Genomic DNA, 7,468 nt, shown 5'->3' on the forward strand with positions numbered 1-7,468 from the left:
TCTGGAGAAGTAACCTGAATTGCTGTGAAGGGAAATATGGGCAAACACCGCTCTGGCTTCTTCATGCTGAAATGGGTTGTAGTTGTTGACTGGCAGTTAGATACATTCTTCAGAGGTTTTAGCGAAAGGCCCTTGATAGATGACAGGCATTTTTCTCTTGGGTAGACGTATAGCTTTGAGTCTACGGATGCCTCGCTTTCATCCTTCTCTATGGCGAAGGGGCACTCCATTGTGTAGATACATCTTATTTTCTGAAGTCAGCCATGATGCACATGCAGACTGCTTCCAAGATTTAGCTACTATGAATTGTGCTGCTATAATCACAGGGTGTGTGTACCGCTGTAGTGCCATTAGTTTACTCTTCAGGAAGATTCCTCTAAATTGGTCACGCAAGGTCCAGTGGATTGCCTGCACGTGATTCTAGTAAGTGGTCATTGTGTTGAGAAGGTCGTGTGTTCTGGCCCCATTGAACGCCAATTGTAGGAGACACTTCCAGATCCTCATCTCGGTCCAAGAAGCCAATATTTGTACTCCCAAATTTACATTATTGGAATCCCATCAAGTTGATTCCAATCTATCATTTTCAATGCAACCCACGGTGAAAATAAAGACACTAAGTTATATTTTCCATCATTGGGAGTTGAGGGGCTCTAAGTCCAGCCATGAAGATGGCTTTCCAGAACAAAGAGCAGTTTTCCCTCTATTGATATAGTGCTTTACATTTATAGATTTTCAAATATTGAACCATCCTTGCATCACTGGGATGAATCCTACCTGGTCATAGTTTATGATCTTCTTGGTGATTTGCTGTATTCTATTTGCTAGGATTTTATTGAGAATTTTTGCATCTATGTTCATGAGGGAGATTGGCCTGTAGTTCTCTTTTTAGTGGTATCTTTCCCTGGTTTTGGTATCAGTATAATACTTGCCTCTAGGAATGATTTTGGCAGGATTACTTCCTTTTCAATTTCATTGAAGAATTTGAGGAGTATAAGTAGTACATCTTGGGTAAATTTCTTGTAGAATGCAGCTGTGAATCCATCCAGACATGGACTTTTCTTTGTTGGTAGATTTTTTATTACATCTTGTATTTCATTGGCTGTTAATGGGCTATTGAGAGTGGTTATATCTTGTCAATTCAGTTTTGGTAATTTGTACCTTTCTAGGAATCTGTTCATTCCTTCTGTGTCTTCTATTCTGTGAGAGTGAAGATTCTCAAAGTAGCTATTGATAATCTTCTGAATTTCCACTGGGTCTGTGGTAATTACACTTTATTTATTTATTTATTTTCAATACACAAGTAAGTTTACTTAAAATCAGCTCAGTCATGTATTTAAAAAAAGCTCACAACACCCTGTCAGCAGAGCCCCTTCCTGCGCAGGTGCAGGCAGCCTGCAGCCCTACCCAGGACACTGTCCAGGGCAATCCAGGCACTCACTGGTGCTGTCCTCGGGACACTGGGAGGTGGCCACAAACAAAACCATTCTTGCCTGGATGAAGTGGAAGATTTCACATAAAAACCTCATAAAATGTCTCTGAAGGAAATCCTGGTACTGTCAGAATAGTTCTAGCACTTCAATTGAATATAATCCTCCATTGTTCTTTTCTTGATTTAGTTTCCGTAGCTCCCGAAAACTTACTTCAATCTTGTTGAGCTCAGAATAAACACTTATCTATAAAGGTTTATCAGCAGCCTTTTTGCTTCTGGTATCATTAAGACAACAGTAAAGTTAGCATCCAGAAGTAGACATATCCAATCCATAATCTGGCTCAGGGTTGGAGGGTGTGTTCCAGGAAGAGTCATGGGAGCATTCTTGCTGCACTTGAGATAGAGGAAGTACAGATACTGCAGAAAGAGTGTGATATCCTGGGCCGGGATATCCTTCAAGTGAGGCAGAAGAAACGTCTCACTGTATGCTGAACAAAGAATGCCATTTAGCAGGGCTGCCCTCTGGGGCGTCACTGGGCATGGGGTGGGCGCCGCTGCTGGCTCCTGGGACTTCTCATTTAACTCCCGATTGCAGCTGCTGTCTTCAGGACTGAAGCCATTTTGGAGAATTTCGGATTGCTCTTCCATTTTCTCATCTTGTTCAGTATTACTATAATAAAAAACTGACTCCATATTGATATTAATTCCTTGAAGACTGTCATCACCAATGCTCAAGAAAGTCTTTAAGCAGGCACAGGTGACAGACTCGGGAATGTCCAGGAACCACTGCAGGCACAGCTGCAGTACCTGGACATCCGCTCTCTCTAAGGCAGCGTCCATTAAGCCAGAGCACAAGCTGTAGGAGAGCGCGTGAGTCTGGAGGAGCTGCATCAGGCAGTTCCGGGGATAGAACGCGGGCTCGGCTTTAGCTCTTCCCAGGAGTCCTGCTGTGATGTCCCCAATTAGGTTATGACAGTCAGTGTCCACTTAGCCAAAAACCTACGGAGCTCCACCTCAATGTGTTTCTCTGAGCCACTCTTTATAATTGATAAAAGTTGTTCAGATGCTGGAACTTCTGGCTGTAAACTTCCTTCAGTTTTTTTTCTTCTTAAAGTTCTTCTTAACTGCTCCGAGTCCTGGGATCCAGGTCCAGACCCCTGAGAACTTTCCCAGTTTACAAAGTGGGGTAGGGTTTGGGCACCTGGGTCCCGTGCATGCTGCAGTTTCCCCAGAGCCCCGGCTAATGACGACACGCCACACTTGCAGGGAATCACAGTCAGGCACTTTCCATGAAGCATGTACAGGTGTTCTCCATAGGGCCACAGCTGACCGCTGGTCCCTTGTGGTAGCTCTTTTGAAGTCTGTAGCATTTGGAATTTGGTGTTCCAGACAGACAGGCACTCCTTGGAAGACGGCAGTGGAGGTCCTAGCACCGCGACGTGATCCTGATCCAGGGCGGTGAGCATAACGCCATTTGGAGGGATGTCAGACACAACAGCCTTGAGCAACAGTGACCTCACTAATCTCTGATTTTTTTCTGTGTCACTCGGATATATTGGAACCAAGGTTTCATATACACATCCATCAGAGCTTAATGACATTAAAGAGATAAATTTCTGATCCACATAAGCAGTAAAACTCAGTGTAACAGATTTTCCTTCTTGTCCAGGCCACAGAGTGTACTTGCTTAAGTTTCGTGTGTGGAACATTTGTACATAAGCACAGTGATTCCCATCCTTTTCAGTAATAAAAACTAAGACAGGATGCCTAAATACCACAAAAAACTTGGACCACTTAATCATTTCTCCGTCGGAGAGAACAGTCTCGACCTTCTGCTGGGGCTCTGCGAGCAAGGCCTCCAGGCTGCAGGCAGCGCCGCCCCTGAACAACACCATGGGCTCCACCCCTTGTACTGAGTGCACACTGTCCACCTCAGCAGCCAGTGTAGCTTTAAATACTTTATCATAGTTTATATCTTCATTGTTCCATATTCTCAAAACCTTGTTATCATGTACAACAATATGCTCTCCAGTTTGAAAATTGCACACCGCTGGGCATGTTATAATTTGACCTTGTTTCACTGACCAGCTCCCCAAGGGTTTCTGATCAGAAACCTTATACAGGATGACAGTCCTGCTTCTGTCAGTCACTAGAAAATGGTTTGTTTTGTCAGTTGGCTGTACACCCAGGAGTCCGTCGGGTCTCGCACTCAAGGTTACCACAGACAACGTGAACTCCTCTTCCAGGGTTGCCATTTTGGGCACGCCTCACATTTTTTCATATTGCTTGTATTTGATTTTTTTTTCTTTCTTCTTTTTGATGAATTTAGCTAGGGGCTTATCAATTTTATTTAATCTTTTAAAAAACCAGCAGCTTGTTTCATTAATTCTTTGAACTGTTTTCTTCATCTCAGTTGAATTAATTTCTGCTCTAATCTTTATGATTTCTTCCCGTCTTTGGGCTCTGGGTTTGGTTTGTTCTTCCTTTTCTAGTTGTTCAAGGTTTAACATTAGTGTGTTTATTTGTTCTCGTTCTGTTTTCCTAATGTGTGAGTTCACAGCTATGAATTTCTCTCTGAGAATTTCTCTCATTGCACCCCATAAATTCTGATAAGTTGTGCTTGAAATTTTATTGAAGTGTACATATTGTTGAATTTCTTGTTTAATTCCATCTATTACCCATTGTCTGCTGAGTAAGGTATTGTTTAATTTCCAAGGATTTATGTTTTTATTCCGGTTTCTTTTTGCATTTATTTCCAGTTTCATTGCACTGTGTTCAGATAATATGCATGGGATAATTTCTGTTTTCTTCCATACACATAAGCATGACATATGGTCCAGTGTGTGATCTATTTTATAAAATGACCCACGTGCAAGTGAGGGAAATGTGTATTCAGCTGTGTTTGGGTGGAACACTCTGTATATTTCCAGCAAGTCCATTTGTTTCAAGCTGTTTCAGTTCTGTTATCTCTTTACTAATTTTCTGTCTAGTTTACCTATCATTTTGGAATAAGAGGGTTTTAAGGTCTCCTGTTAAGATTGTGGTATTGGATATTAGATTTTTCCTTCCATTATCATTCTTTTTATATAGTTGGGTGCTCCCGTGTTTGTTGCATACATAATTATATGTGTTACCTCTTCCTGCCATGTTTTTCCTCTAACCAGTATATAGTGGCCTCTTTATTTCGCTTGATTGTTCTTGGTTTGAAGTTGAAACTGTCTGAGAATAGGATTGCTATCCCTGTTTTTTCTGAGGTGCTGGGGTGTGTAGAATTGTTTTCTGTCCTTTGCCTTTCAGCATATGTACATTTTATGAGTTAAATGTGTTTCTTGTGTATAGAATATTGTTGGATTTTGTTTCCTAAAACACTGTGCAGGTCTATTTCTCTTAATTGGTGAATTGAGTCCATTTACATTAATGGTTATAATTGAGATGTATTGACTACTATTGACATGGTATTTGTCTGTTGTTGTTTACTGCTTTATCTCCTGTATTTAATTGCTTGTCCTATTTTGTTTGTTGCTTCTCATGTCATTCGCGGAGTTCTTATCATTTTGGTCTCTCTCCTAGTTTTTCTTTGTCATTGAAGTATTTCACTTCGCCATCAAACTTTAAAAAGAGTTTTGCAGGGTGTAGTATTCTGGGCTGGAATTTCTTTTCATGGAGGCCTTGAAGTACTCTGCCCCATGCTCTTCTTGCCTTCATTTGTGAAGAGAAGATGGCCATAATTCTGATAGGTGTTCCTTTGAATGTGGTCTGCTTCTTTTCTCTAGCGGCTTTCAGTATATCATTCTTGTAATGCACTTCTGGAATTTTTCACTATCATATGTCTCGGTGTATTTTTAATTGGGTTGAGGTTACTTGGCATTCTATATGCTTCAGTTACCTGAATGTCAGATTGTTTCTTCATATTTGGGAAGTTTTCTGCTATTTCTACTACGCATATTTTTTTAATGTCATTTGCATTGATTCCTTCTTTCTCATTGATGCCTATTAGTCTCACATTGCTCATCTTTGCATACTCTTGGAAGTGATGAATTATTTTTTCCTGTATCCTAGATGTTTTTAAGAGATATTTTCTTACCTTTTCACTAGCTGCACCAGCATCTTCAAGATCTGAAACTTTTTCTTCACTTTCACTCAAAGGGTTTTGCAAGCTTGTGATTGGGATTTTAAGATCCTCTATATCTCTTTGACTCTGCTTCATGTGGTCTATTTTTCAAGTAGTGCTCATTCAAGGAATCCATCATTTTTCTAATCTGTATCTTTTTAATCAATGTCTTCTGTAGAAGCAGTTATTACTTCTTTTACTGCAGAGTTTTTTTTAGATTGGATTTCCTCCCTATGGTTCTGTATTTGATTCTTTACTTCAAATGCTATAAGTTCAGAGAATTCCTTTTTTATTTCAGAAAATAATTCCGCTCTGAGTTCCTCTATAACTTGCTGTTGTTGCTTATTTAGTTTTGACACTATTGATTCATACATTTCAGCTGTGCTATTGTCCTCTGCATTTGTTCTGTGTGGGCATTGGGTTTCCTCCATATATTTCTGCATTTGATTCTTTACTGCAGATGCTATTAATCAGGGATTTCTTTTTCATTTCCAATCTGAATTCCTCTATACATTTCTGCAGTTGTTTCCTCTATTTCAGAAGCTGTTGATTCATTGATTTCAGCTAAGTGATTCCCAATTTGTTCTTTGTAGTTTCCTCTGCATTTGTTATGGGTGGGCTTGTTGTTTGAGATTGTATTTTGTTCCTTCTCATTGTCATTTTTTATAGCACTGTTTTCTGACCTTTGTTGTAGAGCTTTGGTGCAGTTATAACCTTATTACTTATTGAAATTCAGGAGGAGATCTATGAAGTTTGAATTTATCCAGCTGTGCCTGGCTTGGGTCTGGGTGCTGTGCTAAGTTCCTTCCTGCTGCCGCCCTTGAGAGTGACTCTGTTGTTCCCCTCTGGCAAGATGTTCTGCTCCTGGACTAGATGGGTGGTTTTGTCTGCTACTATCTCTGCAGGGACTTCAGCTGCAGATTTTCACCCCAGGCCTGTATGCCAAGCCTGAGATGAGCCTCTAAGGGGCAACATGGAATAGGGTGGAAATGAAGCTATCTCACACACTCACTGGTTTTGGTTAGGGCTGGATCTTGGGGTGCGAAGAATGTGGCAGAATTTCTCACACACTAGGCGAGAGTGGGTGTTGCGGGGAGAGACTGCAGAGTGTAGGGAGGATCCCAAGGGGGTGGTAGCCATGCTGAGCCTGACTTTTGACATGACAGGTCCTGCTGGTTTCAGGGTACCTGGAATCTCTCCCACACACTCTCCTGGCTTGGGCTAGGGCTGGATCTGGGGGTCCCAAGAATGCAGCACAAGTTATCACTCAGCTGGCTTGAGATAGAGAGTGCTGAGGAGTGATGGGGAGAGTATCAAGGTGGTGGAAGAGGGTCTCACCCACGCTGTGCCTGGGTTTGGACCAGACATTTCCTGCTGGTGCAGTGTAGCCATCCATGTTGTTATGTTGAGCTGCAGGGGAATCATGTCAACTGCTGGCATTGCCTGTTAAGTGGAAAACCCAATAATATTATGGACTACTGGACTATTTTGGAATATTTTGCTGAGTTCACACACCTGTAATATTTAAATGACAGAGCTAGTAAAAAAAAGGGGGGGATACAGATGAATGACCATTTTTATCTGTGTATTCAAAATGGTTGAGATAGATATATAGCTACATTCTCTTAATTCAGTGAATGGAGGGATTTGTTCTAATAGTGTTTGTAAATAGAATATCATGTCTGCATCTTGTGCAACAAATAACTGCTAGGAAGACAGTATGCAATGTGTTAATTATTGAAACTGTCCTAATTTGATTTGGAACTCTTTCATTGCTATTTTTTTCTTAATAAAATTATGGAAAAGAAACAATTACAAAATTTTACATAGAAATTAAGAAATCTAACCATATTCACCATTGTACCAGAACTGTCCTTGACTTTCATGATCCTGTTTCTTGTTTTCATTTATTGCCCTTTTTTATTTAT

At 40.7% G+C, this 7,468-nt stretch overlaps 1 pseudogene; it reads right to left on the reverse strand.

Moving 5' to 3' along the window:
• Window positions 1-1,299: 1,299 nt before the first annotated feature.
• On the reverse strand, window positions 1,300-3,684 carry LOC101580010 (annotated as a pseudogene).
• Window positions 3,685-7,468: the final 3,784 nt, after the last annotated feature.

Source organism: Octodon degus, unplaced genomic scaffold, assembly GCF_000260255.1.
Source record: "Octodon degus isolate 3935 unplaced genomic scaffold, OctDeg1.0 scaffold00012, whole genome shotgun sequence".
NCBI classification, from domain to species: Eukaryota; Metazoa; Chordata; class Mammalia; order Rodentia; family Octodontidae; genus Octodon; species Octodon degus.